The sequence below is a fragment of the Schistocerca americana genome, chromosome 2, assembly GCF_021461395.2.
Source record: "Schistocerca americana isolate TAMUIC-IGC-003095 chromosome 2, iqSchAmer2.1, whole genome shotgun sequence".
Taxonomy (NCBI): domain Eukaryota; kingdom Metazoa; phylum Arthropoda; class Insecta; order Orthoptera; family Acrididae; genus Schistocerca; species Schistocerca americana.
This window is the reverse complement of record NC_060120.1, coordinates 838697936-838723812: the sequence shown is the minus strand read 5'-3', so window position 1 is coordinate 838723812 and position 25877 is coordinate 838697936. Positions and strand designations below refer to the sequence as shown.

Genomic DNA, 25877 nt, shown 5'->3' with positions numbered 1-25877 from the left:
TGCGATCTCCTCATGCAGCAAAACTTCATCATCAGACATGACGTTCTAATTAATTACTTCGTTACTACCAACTCTATTAGCAACACAGTGTCCACATATACAGGGTGAGTCACTAACCATTGCCACCAAGAATAACTCCGAAAGTATGATAGTAGCTGAAAAGTTTGTGGGACAAATGTTGCATGGGACAACAGGGGTCATAATATGACGTTGGCTTTTGTTGCTAGGTGGAATCGCGTCAGATATATGAAGATCAACTTTGTTTTATTAAATGGGATGCTATAGTTTGGTACTTATTTTCTGATAGTGGCTATCGAGATGAATCCAACGATGCGTAACAGTAAGGTCTTTGAAGGTCAGAAAGGTGGCATGAACGTCCATTTACAGAAGTTGCTCGAAGTGATGACCATTGGTATCAACGCAGTGCTGCAAACTTCTTATCATGGATTGAGTGGTATTCCTTATCACTTCGGCACTTACAGAAGCACATGCTCTGACAATTCTGTCGCATATCGTGCAAATAGTAAATATGCGCCGAATGCGGTGTATCCATCTAACGTGCCATTGACACATAAATAGCATTCGACGGTTTCGCAATACAACACTAACAGGAACGGTAAGAATAGTATCATCGAATCAAGCGAATGTGGATGATGTATTCCTTCGAAGAACAAATCGCTATGCTTCTCATTAACGGAGAATGGCAACGAAATTCAGTGGGAGGTAGAGACATATACGCTGAAAGATATCCTCAACGTACTCACCCTGCGCGTCGTACATTTAAATATGTGTATGATAAATTGGGAACAACTGGATCTTTAACGAATCGGAAACATATCCGGCGAAGGAAAGTTACTAACGAGGAAACGAAAATTGGTACCCTTGCCGTTTGAGATCCTTGACAGTTCCCATCAAATGGAAAGGGAATCTGGCATGATCCAGAGTCGTGTTGTTAGTGTTCTCCATCGCCATAAATATCATCCTTACCATATCAGTCTCCACTAAGAATTAACTGGTACGGATTGTATGCGTCGCACTGAATTCTGCCGATGGGCTCAACTCCAGATTCAGAGGGATGGCACATTTATTAATTTGATTTTATTTACTGATGAGGCTGCATTCACGAACCATGGAAATGTTAATTTACATACCATGCGTTATGGGCAACTGAAAACCCATGTTGACTGCGGCAAGTTGCACACCAAGAAGCGTGGTCGCTGAATGTATGGTGTGGGATTCTGGAGGACGGAATTATAGGCCCCTATTTCATCGAAGGAAATCTTAATGGTAGGAAGTACGCCACATTCCTGCAAGAAACATTAGGTCTGTTATTGGAAAATATACCCTTAGGAACAATGAACAGAATTTGGTATCAACACGATGCGTGTCCGGCACATTTTTCGCTGATGGCTAGACATGAGTTGCAGAGACAATTCCCAAATCGTTGGATTGAACGCGGAGCAGATGTGTCGTAGTCGGCTCGTTCGCCAGACTTGACGCCTCTGGATTTTTTTCTTGTGGGGATTCGTAAAAGACATTGTTTATAAAGACGTTCCCGTTCCGACTACACCAGAAGATATGCGAGAGAGAATTGTCAGAGCATGTGCTTCGATAAGTGCCGATGTGATACGGAATGCCACTCAATCCATGATAAGAAGATTGCAGCACTGCATTGATACCAATGGTCATTACTTCGAACACCTTCTGTAAATGTACGTTCATGCCACCTGTGACCTTCGTTGACCTTCAAAGACCTTACAATTGCACATCATTGGATTCGTCTCGATAGCCGCTATCAGAAAATAAGTACCAAACTATAGCATCCCATTTAAAAAACAAAGTTTACCTTCGTATCTCTGAAGCGATCCCGCCGAGCAACAAAAAACCAACGTCATATTATGGCCCCTGTTGTCCCATGCAACTTTTGTCTCACAAACTTTCCAGCTCCTGTCATAATTTCGGGGTTATTCTTGGTGGCAGTAGTTAGTGACTCACCCTGTAGAACTAAACGCACCTGCGAAATTACACCATTGTACGACTCATAGTTCAGGAGGTATGACGTCATAAACGTATACATGCGTGAAAAACTTGCTTCTCCTTTAAATGTTGCGCAGATTACCTGTACTGTATGCATCCAGTGTTTAATAATGACAGTACGTAGTTACTTGTAACGAACTTGAGTTTCATATCTGTTCTTAACTTTTTCTCTCTGTTAGATGCTTAGCGTTATATATTTAACAGATTAACTCATTTGTAAAGTACGAGAGCATGCTGAAAAGTAATGCCTCCTAATGTTTTATGTGAAAACTCTTAAAGATTTTTTTAAATGATACAAACTTGAACATGCTACAAATTTATTAATCATGTATACATATTTATTTCTCAACATAGTCACCCTGGCAGTTCACCCAACGAGAGATAGTCTGTTACCGTCGCTGTAGAATGTTTGACTTTGTTGGCGTAGCCACCACCACATCTCTTCTTGCACTGGTTCGTTACTATCAAAGTGAGGTCCTGGAAGGTGGTGTTTTGGCAACAGCTAAAAATCGGATGTGGACAAGTCGGGACTGTATGGAAGATGATCGATGACAGTGATCCCAAAGCATCGGATTGTTGCAGATATATGGTTTGGCTTTGTCATGCTGAAGGAGTGTGTGCTCCATTTGTGGTCGAACTCTTCGAAACTCAATAACAGCACTCTGTTTCTCAGGCGTCGACACAGTTACGTTACGTTGCGCCATATTACACGCTACAATTCGGAGCCCTCTTTAACAGCAGAGCGCTTCAAATATGTAGACTTCAGGATTAAAGATGTGGAGTGGTAAAACGTGTGTTTTATTTAAAAAGCTCCAAGAGATTTCACATAAAAATATTCAAATCAAAAATTCAGAGGCATTACTTTTCAGCATACCCTCGTAATTCGATGTTTGAAGGTGTTTTATAACGGGAGTTCGATGCTTCAAAGATTCGGGGTTTACTGGTGCATTAGAATCGGCCACATTAGCGCCATTATGGAAATTACCTTTGCATATGCACTGCATTGCCCAGAACGCTTCCCACGAATCTAAATGCTCCATTCGCGTTCCCTAATGCTGACTACGCGATGGTCCCTTGCGCAGCGCGTCTTACCATTACCCCTAAATACTTACACAATGTGACGTGCTTAAGATGTCCACCATGATCTTGTAAGTTGCTGTTTGTGTACTTGATTATCGTAACCGTTCTCTTTGTTATAGTCACTATCTTACTTATGTCCACATTTTAAAAAAGCTGCCATTTGTTACGCGAAGTCGAAATCTTGTCAAGTCTTTCTATATTTCTTTGCGATCGTCGAACGATACTTCGCTGTGGGTGGCTTTATCGCCAGCGAACAACATAGTACTACTGATCCTATTTAATAAATCGTTTTGAGCTCGTTGGAGCTTCTATTATGCTTTTTTGGACATCCGCCGTCCAGTATAACGTACTGGGTGGGTTCTGTTAGTGATACAGAGTGCCCAGCGAAGAAGCCCTGATTTAAAAATTAAATACCTCGAGGACTGAGATCGACAGACGAATGCAACAAAATGTATGTTTATTGTGAAAGTTGTAAGAATTTTATAAAGAAGTTTCGAAATAGTTCGACAAGCTGCTAACAGATTTCGCTGTGATCGCAATACGTAATGCTTACAAATTGTGCGCCGCAGCTCTGAGCGTTCGGTATCACCGTTGAAACATAAAAGGAGGTTAGCGTCCGAAGGAAGGGGTTGAAATACTGTATTTCGTTAAACAATGGGTGTTCTGATACTGGAATACTACAGGTTAGAATACAGTCCTACGGCAACAAGGCGATGCGAAAACCAATCGCTAGCTCTTCGACAAATTCGAACGAGCAGGCAGCGTGGCTGATTTAACGGAGAATGTTGACTCCAGGCAAACGGTAGCTACTAAAATGTCTCAACGGTTTCTGGAACTATTCAGCAAAATCCATCTGGAGAACTGCAGCAGAGACAGGTTCTAGGCATTCCAGCGCGCAGGAAACGCAGAGACAAAATTCAAAAGCACCAGGCCATCCATACCTACGCTAGCTGTGCAACACAGGGCTGACTTTGTGAACCAGATTCTCGCAGTGATTGATAACGAAGGATTTGATGATGGCAGGATTTGATGTTGTCTCATCTGGTTCTCAGATGAAGCACACTTCTACCTGAATGAAATCGTGAATAAACAGAATTTGCGATTTTTGGGTTGCGAAAATCCCCATTTGTGTGAAGCGGAACCACTGTATTCTTCCAAAGTTACTGTTTGGAGTGCGGTATGCAGCAGAAGCATTTGTTGGCCCTATTTTCATCCGAGAAACGATCACTATTGAAAGTGGCGCTGCACTTTTGAAACAGTTTGTGGCCACACAGTTTGGAGGATCGACCAGGCACCGAGTGGTCCATGCAAGATGAGGCCAGACCACATCGCACCGAACAGATGTTAAGCTTTCTGATAAATATTTCGGAAACAAGGTCATTGCGGGGATTATAGGAAATTAATTGGTGCATGGAGACTGGCCTCCATATTCGGCCGATCTGACCCCTTGTGACTACTTTTTGTGGGGAGCGTTGAGAGACACTGTCTATCAGAGCCATCCCATTACGCTGAACTGATACCTACTGGACGTGACGGCAAATTTTAATGTTCTTGTGCGCGACCTCCGTACCGCGATTGGAGGATATTTCGAAAAGACTGTGATACGATTTGCAAAGACTGCTTGCAGAGCGCAAGTTTAATTATACACGCTGATACTGTACGAGCTGCTTCGCACATAGCGCACAACGCTATATGTTTAGTAACTCTTCGAACCGTTTCGACTTATGTATAAAATTGTTACTGTTTTCGCAATAAACATATCTTTTCTTCCACTCGTTTTTAATCTTAGTTCCCGAGACATTTATTTTTGAAATAAGGGTCTCCATCGCTGGACATGCTTTTTATTCCTCGAGACAATTACTTATTTGCGTAGCTACTTCGTATGATCGTATCTTGGTTACTAGTCGACGATGTGGTGCAGTGGCGTCGCCTTTCGGAAATCTAGGAAGGCTCATTCCACCGGTTCACGTGCAGTTACTGTTTGCAATGACATTTTACTAAGGGACTCGTAACTGTTGTGATCTAATTATTACGGAGAACTCGGCTATAGTCAAATGTGGATTAATGGAAATAATTCAAGTGAGATATGGTGATTAACACCTCCCTCTCGCTTCCCCGTGTGCAATACATAATTCAGACTTCGCGTCCATTTTTAAGTGTCTCAAGAGTGGTAATAAGCATATTGAACCGCGAATTTACATTCAAAACCTTTTCTTAAGAAGTGTTTACTTTTATTTTCTACCGATTCATCAAGAACTTTAACACATTTAATCACACTATGTGAGCGTGGAAGTAGTTGCCAGTGGGCAACTGATGAAAACAAATTAAATTTCAACAAATGGAAATTTTATTCCTAAAAATCCTTTCTTTTTTTAAAACAAACATTTAAAAATTATAATCAGAAATCACCCTCTGAATATCAAGTTACAATTTATTCAGAGGCAGACGTCACTCTCTCTTCTCTCTCTCCCTCTCTCTCTCTCTCTCTCTCTCTCTCTCTCTCTCTCTCTCTCTCTCTCTCTATCTCTCCTTTTTTTTTTTTTTAAAAAAAAAAAAAAAAAAAAGCTTGCCGCTCCCTTTTAACACGGCGGTAGTCACGACCGCTCACAACCACCTCTGAAAGACTACACTGGTGCACCGAGCGAGGTGGCGCAGTGGTTAGCACACTGGACTCGCATTCGGGAGGACGACGGTTCAATCCCGTCTCCGGCCATCCTGATTTAGGTTTTCCGTGATTTCCCTAAATCGCTTCAGGCAAATGCCGGGATGGTTCCTTTGAAAGGGCACTGCCGATTTCCTTCCCCATCCTTCCCTCACCCGAGCTTGCGCTCCGTCTCTAATGACCTCGTTGTCGACGGGACGTTAAACACTAATCTCCTCCTACTACACTGGTGCAAATCTGCAACACACCAGATTAAACTAAAAATTTTAAAAACACACACAAACTGTGCACCCCATAGGAGAAACGGAAATGGTACAAAACACTCACATAAAAAAAATACTTGCCACCGGAAGTGCAACTTGTTTGTAAAAGAAAACTCTTACGGTGGAAGGGTGGCAACTTTATATACTAAAATGACCATTTAAATAAATACCCATGAAATGTAGTCTTACATAAAATATACAAACATGCTCTACATTACACATATACCGTCTCTCAAGATGATAGGCAAGATAAAAACATATTTCAGGAATTCGGCCTCTACACCTTAAGCAATAAATTAGTTAACACCGAATCCGAGACACACGACAGAGGCAGCTATTAACGTACGGCAAACCGACAGACAGACACTAACTGCCTAACAAATGCGGACGGGAGACAAACGACCAAGCTGGGGAAGAGAGACTGACCAAGAAAACAAGTAGAATTTAACAGGTCAATGAAACAACATACCACGAATCAGTTAACTTTTAAAAAACTGCGATGTCTGGCGAAGACCTGGCACAGCCCCCCAAAACGTTCTCCCGAACCGTCCGCTGCCAGCCGCTTCAACGGACGCAGGAAGGCACGACGATCTCCCGTCTCACGGCGTCACAGCTCGCACCGGCCAGACCGATGTCGTGGGTTGGCTCCTGTTGCTCTCGTGTCGGCCGCGAAGCCATTACCCCTCGCTGTACGGCGCGGCCCACTGGACTTACGTGGCGACCTCACATGCGCCGACGCTCAAGACGGACAAGTCATCTTGTGTCCCGGTGCGCGGCGGACCAACCGATCGAACCAACCGCCAATGGCCATTGCCTGCACAACTGGAGCGGACCGGCGGCCTAACACATACTAGCACTCCGGACGACAGACGGACACTGACTGCCCCACACTGACCCAGATGACCAATTGACTAGACTCCTCAGACTGCACCGACTCAGACTGGCCAACTGCCGAGCTCATAGCGCCCCTTAAATGCACGTGAACAGGCAACCTTTCCCCTTTCCTACCAGAGGGAGACACCAAAGCTGCCCACCGCCAGAAACGGAAGGCGACTGCTTTACACTACGCACTGCGGCGCGCTCTTCAAATCAGCAAATTTTACCACGGCTCACATATGAATCGTACTACTTTAGTTATTACATCGACGTGCCTATAAATATGCGTAAGCACCATTCTATTGGCTTTTTCTTAGCAAATCAGAGGGAAAAATTAGTCACCCGCAGCAGACATCATGCTAATGCCATAGAACATCACCTCCAGCCTTGATAACGACTCTAATTCGGGGAGTATCAGAGATCACTAGTCTGTAGGTATTCCGTATCCAGTTGAGACTTGCAAAACATTTGTTCATGCTAAGAAAAGCAGTTGTTTGCAACATAAATAAATATAACCTAATGAAATAAATAGGCGAAAAAAACTTCTCTTATCGTAGATTAGTCTTCGCAGTCGGTGACAACCGTCGAATATGTGGCGCAGGGCGATTTAGTGCGGGTTGGCCAAATAAATCTGGATGAGGAAGGGGTAGTTGTCGGAATGAAAGTTATTGGCAGAATCCCAAATATTGACTAGGAAAATAAAATTATAGAAACTCTGCCTTTAGGGGTCGTGAGTGGAATAGTATGTTTGGCCAAGGTAGGGGGGGGGGGGGAGAGAGAATTTGTAAGCGCCTCCACAGTCGCCGTAGTGTAGTGGTTATGATGCTGGACTGTTGCATGTAGGGTCATGAGTTCAAAACTCACCTGAAGTGTAAAATTGGCAACGTCCTTGCCACAGTGGATACACCGGTTCCCGTCAGAGCACCAAATGTAAGCACTGTCGAGCGTGGCCGGCACTTGAATGGGAGATCATTCGGGCCGCCATGCGCTGTTGCCATTTTTCGGGGTGCACTCAGCCTCGTCATGCCAATTGAGGAGCTACTCGACCGAATAGTAGCGGCTCCGGTCACAGAAAACCATCATAACGACCGGAAAAGCGGTGTGCTGACCACACGCCCCTCCTATCCGCATCCTCAGCTAAGGATGACAACGGCTGGTCACTTGGAATGACTGATCAGGAGACTTATTTGACGCTAAACACACCTTTAGAATCAGGTTTCAACTGTAGGCTCTTCATCGTGCCCTATTGTGAACATCTTCCTTCATCTATTAGAAAACCCCCAGGGGGTCCACATCTCTTTTGTGGATACGTGCGTAGCGAGCACGGGACCCCAAGCTAATGTGGCCCTCCTTCCTTTCCGGGCTGCATACCTTCCTTTTCCGCATCCTTCCCTGTCCCCCATCTTCGCCCCCCCCCCCCCTCCCCTCACCTCTGGCTCTTTCCTTCCCTTTCTCCCCCTCTGGGAGTATGGTTTGTGCCTACGTCCGGAGACGGACGCTCGTAAATGTAACGCATTCTTCGCCTTCTCTGCTTGTATGTCTTCCTTTGCCCTCTTTTCCTTACCTCTTCTCTTTACCCTTTTCTCCGCTGCGGCGTTTGAGACCTCTCTTCTTTCCTTTCCCTTTCTTTGTTTTTCCCTTTCTCTTTCTTCCTCCCTGTGCGTGTCTGAAGTCCGACCCACGCATTTTCGTGCATAGCCGGTGACGGGGTAACGCGTAATTCCCCGCCCCGGGTAGACAGGTAGGACACGTACGTACCCCCTGGTAACGGCCAGGCCCAGGGAGGGGTGATTACCCGAGCTGGTACCTTCTGAAAGTGCCGATTGCTCCCTCCGTCCGTTTGTCGGGAGGTGTGACCTGAGGTGTGAACAATCACCTAAGGTGGAAGTGCCCTCAGAGAGGGCCCCCACAAGGGAGGAGCGCGCCATCTGAGACGCCGGTAATCATGGGGGATTGTTCCGCAATGGTTTCCTCACCTTCCACTATGTCTGCTCACAAGCGTAAGTTCACTGAGTCTCATCCACAGACAGTTCTTCCATCGTTGCCACAGTTTCTTGTTGTTTCTCAGTCTGATGAAGGTCACGACTTCTCCACGGTCAACCCTTTCATTATTCAGAAAGGTGTCGACGCAATTGCAGGTCCTGTCAAGTCTTGTTCCAGATTACGGAATGGCACCTTGTTGTTAGAAACAGTCAGTGCCCTCCAGGCACAAAAATTGCTGCGTACTTCACTTCTCCGCACCTTCCTTGTCCGGGTGGAATCGCACCGTACTTTAAATTCCTCGCGTGGAGTCGTTTATACACGCTCACTCGATGGATTGTCTGACGACGAAATTCAGCACTACCTGTCTGAACAGGGCGTAACGGCTGTTCATAGAGTTATGAAAAGGGTTGACACGAACATCATTCCAACCTGCACTGTCTTCTTGACATTTGACAAAGTTCAACTCCCATCCAAAATCAAAGCAGGCTATGAGATAATTTCCGTTCGCCCTTATGTCCCAAACCCTACGCGTTGCTATCGGTGTCAACGGTTCAATCACACCAGCCAGTCCTGTTCCAATCTGGCCAAATGTGTTACATGTGGCAGGGATGCCCATGAGGGTGCTTGTCCACCTCCATCCCCTCGCTGCATCAACTGTATAGGTGACCACGCTGCTTCCTCTCGAGATTGCCCCATTTTTAAAGACGAAAAGCTCATCCAGGAAATCAGAGTGAAGGAAAAGGTGTCGACCTTTGCTGCTCGAAAATTATTCGCCAGTCGACAGCCCACCGTGCCTCAGACAGGAAAATACAGCACTGTCCTTGCTTCTCCTCGGCCAACAAAGGAGGCGGCCACGCAGACTTGCGACCTCACCTTTAGTGACACGGTCGTCAGATCGGCCAGCGCAAAGATCGCCCGTTCTACCTCACCACTTTCGCCTGCCCACTCTACGGCTCACCCTTCATCGGGTTCTGCTAAATCTCGAGCCCAAAAGTCAGACACCAAGATTTCGAAAAAAGAACATACTCGTGAAGATTTTTTACGTACCCCAACTTCACAACCATCGGTTCCTCCTTCATCTAAACATCATATTTCCAAGAAGGCTAATAAGAAACCCAGTTCATCTCCTTCTCCGCCAAGGCATGTCTCATCTACAGCATCACCTGGCGGAAATCGCCCTCGGCCGTCTTCTGTGTCGCCGAGGCGCACTGCTGGTGGCCGATCAACCGGCCGATCGCTGGTGGCAGGAACTGCTCCTGAACAACCTATGGATCAGGAGTCGCAAGCTCTGAGCGGTCGTTGAGTTGACGGCAACCTTGGTCACATTCCTCCATTTTCTGTTCACCATATGTCCATTATCCACTGGAATATCCGCGGCATTCGAGCCAATCGGGATGAATTGTCGATCCTCTTACGATCCTACTCGCCGGTCATCTTCTGTCTTCAGGAAACAAAGCTGCGTCCCCATGACCGCTTTGTTCTCCCTCATTTTCAGTCCGTCCAATATGATCTCCCCTCTGTTGAGGGCACTCCAGCACATGGAGGACTCATGATTCTTCTCCATGAAACTTTCCATTATCACCCAATCCATTTAAACACTTCCTTCCAAGCTGTCGCCGTCCGTCTTTCCCTTTCCGGATACACGTTCTCTCTTTGTACTGTATACATTCCATCGTCCACACCAATGGCACGAGCTGATCTCCTTCATCTTCTTGGTCAGCTTCCACCCCCATATTTGCTGGTTGGGGACTTCAATGCCCACCACCCGCTTTGGGGATCTCCACTTCCTTGTCCACGTGGCTCACTATTGCTAGACGTCTTCAACCAAGCGGATCTAGTTTGCCTCAACACTGGGGTCCCTACATTTTTGTCTGCCTCCACGACAAATTTCTCTCATTTGGACCTTTCGGTCGGTACTGTTCCGCTATCTCGGCGCCTCGAATGGTTCGCCCTTGATGATACACACTCGAGTGATCACTTTCCATGTGTTCTTAGACTGCAGTCTCAACTGCCCTATATGCGCCCGCGACGCTGGAAGTTTGCCCAAGCCGATTGGACACTTTTTTCGTCTCTAGCGACATTCGATGACCGTCACTTTCTTAGCGTCGACGATGAGGTCACAAATATTGCCGACGTTATTCCTACAGCTGCGGAACGTTCAATACCACGCAACTCCGAATTGCCCCGGCGCGTCCCCCCCCCCCCCCCCCCCCCCCCCTCAGTTCCTTGGTGGAACGAGGCATGCCGTGACGCAACACGTGAGCGGCGACGTGCTCTTCGCGTTTTCCGCCACCATCCAACTTTGGCCAACTGTATCCGCTATAAGCAGTTCCGTGCGCGATGCCGTCGCGTCATCCGCGATAGCAAGAAGGCAAGCTGGAAATTCTTTATTAGCTCATTTAACACCTTCACTCCCTCCTCGGAAGTTTGGAGTCGGATTCGACAGTTATCAGGCGCGCCTAGTTTCTCCCCGGACTCTGGGCTCACTGTCGCGCGTGATACGTTAGTCGACCCCGTCGCAATTTCTAACTCCTTGGGTAAACACTTTGCTGAGATTTCGAGCTCTTCAAATTACCCGCCAGCGTTTCTCCCGAAGAAACGTGCAGCGGAAGTGCAACCTCTTGCTTTCTTCTCTCAAAATCGCGAAAGCTATAATACTGTTTTCTCCATGCGGGAACTCCAACATCCACTCTCTTCTTCTCGCTCCTCCGCCCCAGGACCGGATGGTATCCACATCCAAATGTTGTTGCATTTGTCAACCCATAGTCTGCGTTACCTCCTTCGCATTTATAATCGAATTTGGACCGACAGTACTTTTCCCAGACGATGGCGGGAAGCTATCGTCGTTCCTGTTCCGAAACCTGAAAAGGACAAACATCTCCCCTCTAGCTATCGCCCCATTTCTCTCACGAGTAGTGTATGTAAGGTTTTGGAGCGTATGGTGAATTGCCGTTTAGCTTGGTGGCAGGAGTCCCGCAGTCTTTTAACACCTGCTCAATGCGGTTTCCGAAAGCATCGTTCTGCAGTTGACCATCTTGTTTCTCTCTCCACTTGTATCATGAACAATTTTCTCCGGAAACGCCAAACAGTAGCAATATTTTTTGATTTGGAGAGAGCATACGATACCTGTTGGAGGACAGGCACCCTCCGCACACTGTTCTCGTGGGGCTTTCGAGGTCGGCTGCCCCTTTTTCTTCGCGAATTTATGGCAGAGCGCACATTTAGAGTGCGGGTGAACACTACTCTCTCCCGTACTTTCTCCCAAGAAAACGGGGTACCCCAGGGCTCCGTGCTAAGTGTTGTACTGTTTGCTATTGGCATAAATCCAATTATGGATTGTCTCCTTCCTGATATCTCGGGCTCCCTCTTTGTGGACGATTTTGCGATCTACTACAGCTCGCAACGGACCAGCCTTCTTGAACGACGTCTTCAAGGATGTCTCGATCGCCTCTACTCATGGAGCACCGAAACCGGCTTCCGTTTTTCTCCCAGCAAGACCGTTTGTGTTAATTTTTGGCGACGTAAGGAGTTTCTTCCGCCCTCCTTACATCTAGGACCTGTCAACCTTCCGTTTTCGGACGTCGCTAAATTCTTGGGTCTTATGTTTGACAGAAAACTGTGCTGGTCCTCCCACGTTTCCTATCTTTCGGCTCGCTGTCTGCGATCGCTCAACACCCTCAGTGTCCTGAATGGTACCTCCTGGGGAGCGGACCGAGTGGTCCTTCTTCGCCTCTATCGCGCCTTAGTGCGCTCGAAATTGGACTATGGAAGCATAGTTTACTCCTCTGCTCGGCCGTCTATTCTTCGTCGTCTCGACTCTGTCCACCACCGTGCATTACGTTTAGTGTCTGGAGCTTTTTACACCAGCCCTGTGGAAAGCCTTTATGCTGAGACTGCTGAACCTCCGCTGTCCAATCGGCGAGCAGTCCTTCTGAGTCGTTATGCTAGCCATCTGTCTTCAATGCCTGCTAATCCAGCCCATGACATTTTTTTTTTCGACGCCTCCTTTGATGTAGGGTATGCAGGCCGCCCCTCCTTCCTACTACCACCGGGAGTCTGCTTCAGTCAACTGCTCCATTCTCTTTCCTTCCGCTTTCCTAAAACCTTCCTGACAACTTGGGGTACAGCACCGCCTTGGCTCCGTCCCCGGATCTGCCTGCTCCGTGACCTTTGTCAATTTCCCAAGGATGGTACCCCTTCACTTGTTTATCGTCGGGCATTTGCTGCTCTATGTGCACAAATGAAGGAAGCCACATTTATTTACACTGATGGCTCGAAAACGTCGTTAGGTGTAGGGAGTCCCTATATTGTTGGCGACACCCCAAATCAATTTCGGCTTCCCGACCAGTGTTCGGTTTATACTGCGGAGCTTTACGCTGTTCTCCAGGCTGTCCACTACATCCGCTGCCATTAGCGGATACAGTATGTTATCTGCTCAGATTCTCTCACTCTCTCCTCAGTCTCCAAGCTCTTTACCCTGTGCACCCTCTGGTCCACCGGATTCAGGACTGTCTGCGCTTGCTCCACCTGGGGGGCGTCTCGGTGGCGTTCCTCTGGCTCCCGGGACACGTTGGTATCTGTGGAAATGAGGCGGCCGATATTGCGGCCAAGGCTGCAGTCTCTCTTCTTCGGCCAGCTATTCAATCGATTCCCTTCGCCGATCTACGGAGTGTTTTATATCGTCGTGTTGTTCTTTTATGGCACGCACATTGGTCGACACTTCCCCATAATAAATTGCGGGACGTGAAAGCCCTTCCTTGTTCTTGGACCTCTTCCTCCCGAACGCGTCGTCGGGAGGAGGTAATTTTAACTAGACTCCGGATAGGGCACTGTCTTTTTAGCCATCGACATCTTTTAAGCGGTGATCCTCCCCCACTCTGTCCCCACTGCTCTCAGCTGTGGACGGTAAGACACCTTTTAATTGAGTGCCCCTATTTTACTCCGTTACGCGCCCGTCTACAGCTGTCGCCTGATATATCGTCAATTTTAGCAGATGACACGCGCTCGGGCGATCGCTTTCTCGAGTTTATTAGTGCCAGTGAAATGACGTCAGTCAATTGAAGCTCTTTTTGGGGACAAACAACCCCTTTCTATAGTGGATTTTTAAGACTTCCTTCTGCTTTTAGTTTCTCCAGTTTTTTGAGTTTCGTTCCCATTGCTGCTGGTTCCCATTTTCTGTTTTTACTGTTTCCTAAGTCACGGACCGGGCGCTAATGACCATAGCAGTTTTGCGCCCTAAAACCAAAACAAAAAAATCTATTAGAAAGCGCATCCTCTTCTAATGTCGTCCATCATTCCAGTTCTCTTCCTAAATCTTGCTGTCAATCCTTCCACATTTCCCTCCGTAATTCTTTGTAGCAAGCAATTCCTAACGCGCTACATTTCGCAGCCAAGACTTTTTCCTCAATAATCTTTGATCTTACCCAATTTTTTTTCAGTACTTATTCAGTCTTAACTCTGTCATTCCACTTCACCCTTAAGCATTCTTCTCCATAGCCGCATCTCAGAGCATTCTAAATATCTTTCTTCTCTCTTTTGAATTGCCCACGGCGCACTGCTGTATAACACTACACTCCACAAAAACAACATTTAGCAGATCTTTTCCTAAGCTGCATTAGAATTCTTCTAGATGTTAGTAACCACGTCGCCTTTTAAAATTCCCTCTTTGCCATAGGTACCCTCCTCCTTATTTCTTCTGTGCAGCTTCCTTTCCATGTCCTTATACAGGGTGTTACAAATAGGTACGGCCAAACTTTCAGGAAACATTCCTCACACACAAAGAAAGAAAATATGTTATGTGGACATGTGTCCGGAAACGCTTACTTTCCATGTTAGAGCTCATTTTATTACTTCTCTTCAAATCACATTAATCATGGAATGGAAACACATAACAACAGAACGTACCAGTGTGACTTCAAACACTTTGTCACAGGAAATGTTCAAAATGTCCTCCGTTAGCGAGGATACAGGCATCCACCCTCCGTCGCATGGAATCCCTGATGCGCTGATGCAGCCCTGGAGAATGGCGTATTGTATCACAGCCGACCACAATACGAGCACGAAGAGTCTCTACATTTGGTACCGGGGTTGCGTAGACAAGAGCTTTCAAATGCCCACATAAATGAAAGTCAAGAGGATTGAGGTCAGGAGAGCATGGAGGCCATGGAATTGGTCTGCCTCTACCCATCCATCGGTCACCGAATCTGTTGTTGAGAAGCGTACGAGCACTTCGACTGAAATGTGAAGGAGCTCCATCGTGCATGAACCACATGTTGTGTCGTACTTGTAAAGGCACATGTTCTTGCAGCACAGGTAGAGTATCCCGTATGAAATCATGATAATGTGCTCCATTGAGCGTAGGTGGAAGAACATGGGGCCCAATCAAGACATCACCAACAATGCCTGCCCAAACGTTCACAGAAAATCTGTGTTGATGACGTGATTGCACAATTGTGTGCGGATTCTCTTCAGCCCACACATGTTGATTGTGAAAATTTACAATTTGATCACGTTGGAATGAAGCCTCATCCGTAAAGAGAACATTTGCACTGAAATGAGGATTGACACATTGTTGGATGAACCATTCGCAGAAGTGTACCCGTGGAGGCCAATCAGCTGCTGATAGTGCCTACACACGCTGTACATGGTACGGAAACAACTGGTTCTCCCGTAGCACTCTCCATACAGTGACGTGGTCAACGTTACCTTGTACAGCAGCAACTTCTCTGACGCTGACATTAGGGTTATCGTCAACTGCGCAAAGAATTGCCTCGTCCATTGCAGGTGTCCTCGTCGTTCTAGGTCTTCCCCAGTCGCGAGTCATAGGCTGGAATGTTCCGTGCTCCCTAAGACGCCGATCAATTGCTTCGAACGTCTTCCTGTCGGGACACCTTTGTTCTGGAAATGTGTCTCGATACAAACGTACCGCGCCACGGCTATGCCCCGTGCTAATCCATACATCAAATGGGCATCTGCCAACTCCGCATTTGTAAACTTTGCACTGACTGCAAAACCACGTTCGTGATGAACACTAACCTGTTGATGCTACGTACTGATGTGCTTGATGCTAGTACTGTAGAGCAATGAGTAGCATGTCAACACAAGCACCGAAGTCAACATTATCTTCCTTCAATTGGGCCAACTGGCGGTGAATCGAGGAAGCACAGTACATACTGACGAAACTAAAATGAGCTCTAACATGGAAATTAAGCGTTTCTGGACACATGTCCACATAACATCTTTTCTTTGTGTGAGATGAATGTTTCCTGAAAGTTTGGCCGTACCTTTTTGTAACACCCTGTATATCGCAGTTACAGTATGGATTTTACTTGTCCTGTCTTTGTTTCGTCTAAGAATACATTATCTGGAGCTTGTTTGTGGCACTGCATGCGCGCATTTTATATTCTTCCAATTGCACTCCCTCTTGCGTCCTTCGTGCTTTTACCAAACAGTTGTTCTCCGGATACACGTTAAATACCTTCGGTGACAGTGAGCAACCATGCTTTACGCACATTCTGGTGCTACGTTTATGACTTTTTTAGATCTAGGAACACCACAGTCACCCAAGCCCAAGGGAGGACTCGAACCTCCGTGACATGACGCCTCAAACCGAGTGGCCAGTCGGCACGGCTCGAGATTGTCGTTCAGTCAGACATAGTAAGGGACTTCTAAGATCAGCTGAACGGAATGTGTGGTACCGTGAAACGAGATTATAAGATGAACACAAGCAAAAGTATAACAAAGATGATGGAATATAGTCGAATTAAATCAGGTGATACTGAGGGATTTCATAAGGAAATGAGACAAAATACGTACATGAGTTTTCCATATTTGGGCATCACAATAACAGGTGATGGTCGAAGTAGAGGGGATATAAAATGGAGACTGGCAATATATATGTGTATGAAAAAGTCACATCTAGTATCAGTTTAAGTGTAAGGAAGTCTTTTTTTAAAGTATTTGTTGGGAGTGTGCGATAAGCTCTACATTTTCTTTCCTTTTACAACTCCCTACAATACCGTTGTTTTCCTCCTGCTTGTATTAATTTGAATGAATGACTTTGTGACATTATGGATGTAAACATTTTATGTTTAATTTGCAATAACACATTTCGAGCCCCCTGTAGATCTGCACGCGACCGTTCAGAACATGTTAATAAGTTGCACCATTTCGTTTGCAAATGATGGATAGTATCACACGAATGATCTCAGCGAATCTAAAATTCTTCCTTTTAGACAAATACACTCGGGGAAGATTAATGAATTACTAGCCCTTCATAATATATGGGTGTATTACATCTGACAGCCACTGTATTTATACTTGTTTTGTCTGAATAATTTTTTGTTGTCTCAACGAGTCTTCAGATGGTATTTCAGTGACAGGTTATCCGGGGTTTCGTTTGCTAAATTTATGTTTCAATTTCGCCTTGATCAGTTCAGTCATTAGTGCGCCAGAACGTATGGAAATGATGTCCCCTATGTGATTTAGCCTTCTCCAAGAATGTCAGTTTCTGTTGCAACGTGTTGACTGAAGGCGGCGTGATATGAAAATGACGCAACAAAAGCTCTTCCGCCTGCTCGGAACAGGGGGTCGTGTGTAACGAACAAAGCTCTGCGTTCTGGTTCATATTGTCCAATCGGGACTGACCGACCGCAGTGTCATCATGGCGTCGTCATTTGCATGCGGTGTAGAGCGACGTGAGGTCAGCACACCGCTCTCCCGGTCGTTTCCGGCTTTCTTGACTCTGGAGCCGCACTTCTGAGTCAAGTAGCTCCTCAGTTGGCCTCACGAGAGTGAATGCACCCCGATCTACTCCTTCCACAAAGGGAAAATATTTGACAGTGCCAGGAATCGAACCAGGGGCCTCCGCATAGCAGCCAGACACGTCAACTGCTGAACGACGAAGGCGGACGGAGGTTCATAGGCGCATTGAAAATTACTGAATTGTGGAACTGATCACAGTTCATCTGTTAGTGAATCTTAAAAGTTTCATGGTGTTAACAAAACTTCGTGTATTTTGGTTTGTGAGTGGAAGAACTAACCCATCTGTGTAGTTCAGTACGAATGGATGTTCTGCGGTAACAATCTTTGGCGAACACTGCCGATGAGTAATTTCTTTGGTATTACTTGTATACGTTCGGTTTAAGTTGATTTTGAAGATGATGGCGCCAGATGATATACTTCGGCACAACAATCGCTTTATTGAGGTCCAAGGCTGTTTACAGTCGGGCGATGCCAACAGTGTGTTTAGAATAATCCTGATGATTACTGACCTGACAGGAAACTTAAGGTGTGAAAAATCTGATGTACACCCTGCTTTCACCTTAAATGTGCTGTACTCGGTCATCCAAATTCATTGTAAATGAGAGAATGATTTGTACAGCGACGTGAGTTCCAGATGTTTTGCAAATACCTTCTGTTTCATTCAGTGTTCTGAATTGTGTTGTCTATAGAAAAGTATGTTACATAAAGTGAATTGCGTTATATGAAAGAATTACGATGCGTAAACGATTTAGTGGAACGATAGGCTGTAATTGCTTGTAGCGTTTTTTACTTTCAGATATTTTAATTTATGAGAATCGTGTAGTCGTAGCTTGTTAACGTCTACCTCTCACGCTAACTATTATCGGTTAAGGTCTACCTGATGTAGTTTATAAAATAATTATGTTCCGTAATACAGATAAGTGTGTGCCCAACAAACTATTCTCTCTCTGTTTATTTTCTTAATTTTTTAAATTCTGATATCTAGAGGAAAAACAGTATCGTAGCGGATTGGGTTGAGATTTCTGTTAATGCTTTCCGCACAATAGTTTGGTGTAAGGCTACCGTGTAATGTTCGTATATTCGAAGAAGGTTTCTGTCCGGGGGACACCTTCAAGCACAGTCGCTGTTAAGTAGACTAACTGAAAATTTCACAAGTACACTGCATGGATTCCTTAAAACAATAAAAATATAGTGAAGCAAATGAGCACTTTGGTTAAAAGAGTTCATAATAAGGTATTGTAAAATTAGAGCTCATTTTATGTTCGAGGCTTCTGTCATTAGTAGGCGTTAATGTGATGTGTTTAAATTTCGTGAGTATGTTTGTAGTAGGTTTCGTCATTTTGTAGACGCAGTGTTATTGTTTATAAGGACGAAATCGGTGCAATTGTTCACTGATTTCAACTAAATACAGCGCAATAATTACGTTGTATGAATATACGACTGTTAATGCTCTAGAACGGTTGTTCATACACGTGACAATTACAACATTAGAAACAGAATAACTTTGGTCGAAGCTAATATATTTTTGGTACAGTGTATTTTGATATTGTCACATGCTGTTTCGTAAAGTTCCGCGAATAAGCCTCATTACATTGAGAAAACAACGCTGCATGTGTCAGTAATATGCAGATCATTGTCTGTTGATGTAGACCGTGTTGCAAGCTCTTTAGTGCAAAAAGTTGACTGAAGACCGCAAAACAACTATTACTTCATAGCTATTATGCATACGTGATCAGATGTATCGACTGCAAGTTATATAACAAGGTTGCCGGATATTGTTTCAGTGCCGGGTAGGAATCAAATTGCAGTTCGTTTCCCATGCGTTCCTAAGATGCTATTCGATCTCACTAACGATCTTTCGTACACCTTTCACATCTTTTTATAACAGACATAAAAGTAATCTGCCGTTGTCAGCAATCTCCCGGTAAAACAACTGACAGTAGTTTTTACAATTAATCACATTGTAAAGAACCACCCATACAACGTTGAATTTGATATCGGGAAGCTTAAACGTTATTTTCATAGAGTTGGTTATGAATATACAACAATTGACTAAATTTAAGCTCTTCAGACTTTTAGTTCTAGTGGAAATTCGTGACTTGTTCTGGTTAGGACATCAAACACGAGCCCCTAGGTTAATTTCCACATGACAGTAATGATAGCCGGCCGCTGTGGCCGAGTGGTTCTAGGCGCTTCAGTCCGGAACCGCGCGCCTACTACGGTCGCAGGTTCGAATCCTGCCTCGGGCTTGGATGAGTGTGATGTCCTTAGGTTGGTTAGGGTTAAGTAGTTCTAAGTCCAAGGGACTGATGACCTCAGATGTTAAGTCCCATAGTGCTTAGAGCCATTTTGAACTAATGATAATTTTGAGGTAGGCCGATGATGGGCTGCAGACGATAACGCGTTTCATTGGTTTTGTCCACTCATAGTACTTATTTCGTTATCAGTATTTGATTCAGTTAATTTTAGTAGTCTCATTGCTTGAGGATACTTCAATAAAGATAGTATTGGGACACTAAACATCGATTGTGCGAGTCACCTTGTAAAGAATACAGCACTTGATCGTAAACTTTGCATACTGGTTGCACAATACAATATATCTTTTACGGATTTTACTCTCGCGATGGTGCTAAAATTATGTTCGATCGTTGTATTCATTCGAGTCTCCAGCGAACACTTTCAGTAGTGACGCAATAATGAGACATTGTCGAAAAGCTGCCTACACGTCTTCTCAAATTGTTCTTGTGTGTCCCAGAGTAGCTGAGGATTATGTTTTGCGTCTGTTGCATACTTTTCACAAAGCAAGACCACATTCGTCTCCCATCAGTTAAGTACAGACGCTAATGACTTCGCTGTTGAGCGTCCTATGCATACCACCACTACCATCACCACCAAATTATTCTCTCGTAGCCCTCAATGAAGACTCTGATATATTCTGTTGTGAATGCTGCCCACGAACGCTTTGTAGAATGACCCACTTCCATCTTACATGAGGATTATTTTGCTTTTGGGTAGAGATAATAGTGACATGAGACCAGGCGGAAGCAGTAAATAGGCTGGGGAAGTACTGGATTCAGGGCCCCTCAAAAAAATGGTGTTCTGGCCGCGTTATGAACGGCCACCGCGTGATCAAGCAAAATTTGACTCTAGCACCTTATGGAATGAGCATGTAAGGATTGTAGTAGGGAAGGCGAATGTTTGACTTCAGTTTACTGGGAGAATTTTGGGAAAGTGTGGTTCATTTGTAAATGAGACCGCATATAGAACACTAGTTGGACCCGTTTTTGAGTACTGTTCGAATGTTTGGGATCCACACTACGTCGGATTAAAGGAAAGCATCGAGGCAATTTAGAGCCGGGGTGCTAGATTTGTTACCGGTAGGTTCGAATAACGCGCAAGTATTACGGAGATACTTCGGGAACTGAAATGGGAATACGAGCACATTACAACATGGCTAAATACCTTTTGTAGTTAGGTTTACAATCAAAGTTTTCGCTTACGTTTCACATAGCTTTAATGTACACTCCTCCAGATGAACAACAAACAATAAGACGATACCAGAATAACATTCTCACTCTGCTGCGGAATGTGCGCTGACATGAAACTAGAGTCGTACTTGGGTAGCTCAGTCGGTAGAGCACTTGGCCGGGAAAGACAGAAAAAAATGGTTCAAATGGCTCTGAGCACTATGGGACTTAACATCTATGGTCATCAGTCACTTAGAACTGCTTAAACCTAACTAACCTAAGGACATCACACAACACCCAGCCATCACGAGGCAGAGAAAATCCCTGACCCCGCCGGGAATCGAACCCGGGAACCCGGGCGTGGGAAGCGAGAACGCTACCACACGACCACGAGATGCGGGCGGAAAGACAGAGCTCCTGAGTTTTGAGTCTCAATCCGGCTCACAGTCTTATTATGCCAGTTTCACAACCAGACGATAATCATACTCGTCACTTACTTTTACGAGCATATACTGAAATCACTGCATTCGCTTCTGTTGCAATGCGGCATCGCAGTTTATCCAAAGAGTATAGAGATCGGTGTAACAAACCTCCCACAAAAAAAATCACATACTGCGAAATCAGGTCCTGTGGATTTGTGTCACTTTACCTTTACAGCCGAGCGTTTGTTTGTAAGCAAGACGAACGGCACTCATTCTTCTTTTTTCCCCTCTCGCGTGACAATTCGCTTAGCACCGTTAAAATTGAGCGGCGATTGTTTTGAGTGAATTGTATGTGATAGAATTAACACAGATTATTTGCATACGGGTAGCCAGTACGATGGAGCACCTAGAACAGTAGTCAGCATGTTGGTATTATTCATGCTGCGGATTCGAACTGAGTCACTGCATACAATTTTACATCCGGGAAGAACGGGGCGCCTAGAGCAAAAAGCTAGACTTGGCACGTAGGGTTTCCCTTTTACTCATCCTGATGGTGCACAAGTCGTACTTCACGGTGTGATAACAGCTTAATGGCTCGACAGTAACCTGTAACGTGTTGCTCATTAACGTTGTATATCCCTTGGCTGCAGGTAACAAGACAGGCAGCGTGTCTGTTTTGAGGATTCGCCTCGCGCCAATCACTGATGGAGTGTCTGTCTTCACTGACTTCCCGTTCTGGAAAAGAAAGAAATACCTACTCGCCTTTGAGGTAACCTTCCCGTGCTGCGAGCACAGCCGACTAAGACTGAACGCGACGGCAGTTTGGGCCAGCAATGGCTGTGATCGTTGCGTCAGAGGAAGTAGGAATGGCACGTAGTTCGTAGTCGTCGTCACGCCACGCCACTCTTGTCTCGAGAAGCCAATCATTTCGACCGTGGAAACCGGATGTCTCGTAGCGCGGACAGTACATTACCCGTAAAGAACAGCCGTATTCAGACGGTATACCCTGCGATCCACGTTTTTGCTCAGCTTTCGTCTACGGAAGTAGACAGAGAAGGCGAAGAGTACATTAGGTAAGATACCACGATTCTGGTGCGTCTCCCACGCTTCTGCCGGTTGTCTAAACCGCTGTATCCGATACTTATGACTCCATATATCCACAGCTAAAGGCCAGCTATGAACATCAACAAAAGTAAAACGAGGATAATGGAATGTAGTTAAATTAAGTCGGGTGATGGTGAGGGAATTAGATTAGGAAATGAGACACTTAAAGTATTAAAGGAGTTTTGCTATTTGGGGAGGAAAATAACTGATGATGGTCGAAGTAGAGAGGATATAAAATGTAGACTGGCAATGGCAAGGAAAGCGTTTCTGAAGAAGAGAAATTTGTTAACATCGAGAATAGATTTAAGTGTCAGGGAGTCGTTTCTGAAAGTATTTGTATGGAGTGTAGCTATGTATGGAAGTGAAACATGGACGATAAATAGTTTGGACAAGAAGAGAATAGAAGCTTTTGAAATGTGGTGCTACAGAAGAATGCCGAAGATTAGATGGGTAGATCACATAACTAATAAGGAGGTATTGAATAGAATTGGGGAGAAGAGGAGCTTGTGGCACAACTTGACAAGAAGAAGGGATCGGTTGGTAGGATATGTTCTGAGGCATCAAGGAATCACCAATTTAGTACTGGAGGGCAGCGTGGAGGGTAAAAATCGTAGAGGGAGACCAAGAGATCAATACACTAAGCAGATTCAGAAGGATGTAGGCTGCAGTAGGTGCTGGGAGATGAAGAGGCTTGCACAGGATAGAGTAGCATGGAGAGCTGCATCAAACCAGTCTCAGGACTGAAGACCACAACGACAACAAAAGGCCAGCTTTGCGTATATTCTTATTGGACATTGTGCGCCCCCAGTGCAATTAGTCGTAGTTTGCAGCCGCAAATGTAACAATAAATTCAGGTAATTTTTTAGATCTAATTTGGTGGTGGTGGTGGTGGTGGTGGTGGTGGTGGTGAGTTCTCCGCCTTGGTTTTCGTATTCGTGTATTAATGCATTGATTGACCTTCATGAGGCCAATTAGAAGATTTCTTCATCTTCCTCTGGTTTTCTTCCCATTCACCATACCTTCTAGTGCATCCTTTATGATGCAGTCTCTTCTCATACAATGTTCTAGTCAAATTGTTTACCTCCTTGTAATTGCTTTCAGTATTTTTGGGGTTGCGTATCTGAATCGGGATCATTTTGTTGTCCGTCCGTCCGTCCGTCTGTCTGTCTGCCTGTCTGTCCAACTGTTAAGGCACCTTTTTCTCAGAAACAGTTAGACGTACCAAGTTGAAATTTGTCATATACTGAGGTCTAAGATCCCTTGGCAGTGTAAAATATTGAACCTTCTAACTCAACGCAATCAAAAGAAACGACCATTTATTTCAGTATTTTCACACTCTCAAACTAGCTCATCAAAACTTATAGGGTAATTCCGCTAGGCCTTGAATCATGAAATTCGGCAGAAAGGTGGGTTTCACAGTACAGCGAAAGAAAAAAAACTCGAAAACTGTTAAACTGTAATTATATCACCCGAAAAGCTACTTCTTCTGTTATTTGTTATCCGACGTCAAACTCCAGATTAAACAGTCAGTAGTTCTGCATTCGGCCTGACTATATCGCAATGGTAAAAGTCAAACGTCACGCAAGGAATGACTTCATTGCTCATTTGACGCGTTCCCGAATTAGTCTGGGAATGTTCGTTTCACATACAATTTGAAACGCCATTTCTATGTGCTATTACCGCTCCTGGATGTCCGATGGATAAATTCCGAAACGCGTCATGTGAGCAATGTCATTCCTTGCCTGATGTTTGACTTTTACCATTGGAACCCGGTCAGCCTGAATGCAGAACTACAGGTTATTATTATAACGGTCGCTGGCCTCCTGCATGACTTTGTCACATTTATATTATTGAAATTAAAACATTCTCGAAAATCTTGGAATCCCTGGGACCGATTTCTTGCCAGTATCAGTATCGATAACAGGAAAAAGTGGTAGAGGTTCACGATTCCCGGATAGGATCAACTGTATATAGGCATAATTTAGTTCGTACGGAACCCTCATTGCAGAAGTCCTACTCGCACCTGGCCAGTTTATTTTCTTCATTTACCCTTTATAACACTTCGTCATAATTTCGTCTGTTCCACATCTTCCAATGTTCTCCAGATGCAAATCTAAAAAGGCTCTACAGTTTTTCTCCTCTCTCCGTTGTTCTGTCCATGTTTCGACACCATGCAGGGTAATACACAGTAGAAAATATTTCAGGAATCTTTTGCCTAATGCGTTAATGTCAAACAGGAAAGATCCCTTCTTTTGTGAAACATTTATGTTGCAATAGCTACTCTTGTTTTTATTTCTTTTGCGCATGTCTTGTTACTCTTTACTCTCCAGCCTACGTACCTGAAGCAGTCAACGTGTTCCACTAATTTATCGCAAACTCTCACTTTTATCATCCTTGCTGGCTTTTGAAAGCCATTGCCCTAGTCTTTTTCACATTTGCCTTCATTCCATATTCCTCGCAGCTGGTATTCTCTTATTTCAAGATATTTTAATGGATTTTTCACTTACGACGATAGCAGGAAAAAATCGTAGAGATTCTCGAGTGCCAGAATCGATGAGCTGCCTGTATCTATATTCATTTTTTACGGAACTCCAGAGCACGAGTCCCTGGCCATTTTTTTCGTGTGTGGTATTGGAAATAGACCTGAAAGGAGGGCTTCGACGGTTTATGTGTAGAACTCGGTCAAACAGTAACAAGATAGCAGCTCCGCAAACCAGGAGAATAATAATAATAATAATAAGATTAAGCGTGGAATATACCAAGAAGACTCATTAAGTCCTTTCTGGTTCTGCCGTGCTCTGAACCCACTATCCAACATGCTAAATAATACAAATTATGGATACAATATTACTGGAACATACCCACACAAAATCGCACATTTGCTATACATGGATGATCTAAAACTATTGGCAGCAACAAATCAACAACTCAACCAATTACTAAAGATAACAGAAGTATTCAGCAATCGTATAAATATGGATTTTGGAACAGACAAATGTAAGAAAAATAGCATAGTCAAGGGAAAATACACTAAACAGGAAGATTACATATTGGATAACCACAGCGACTGCATAGAAGCGATGGAAAAAACAGATGCCTATAAATATCTAGGATACAGACAAAAAATAGGAATAGATAATACAAATATTAAACAAGAACTAAAAGAAAAATATAGATAAAGACTAACAAAAATACTGAAAACAGAATTGACAGCAAGAAA

General features: G+C 44.7%; 1 protein-coding gene across 1 annotated transcript in view; it reads left to right on the top strand.

The window, feature by feature from the left end:
• Positions 1–25877, top strand: part of LOC124595561 (suppressor of hairless protein) — a 211707-nt gene that overhangs the window by 23781 nt on the left and 162049 nt on the right. The window lies entirely within an intron of this gene.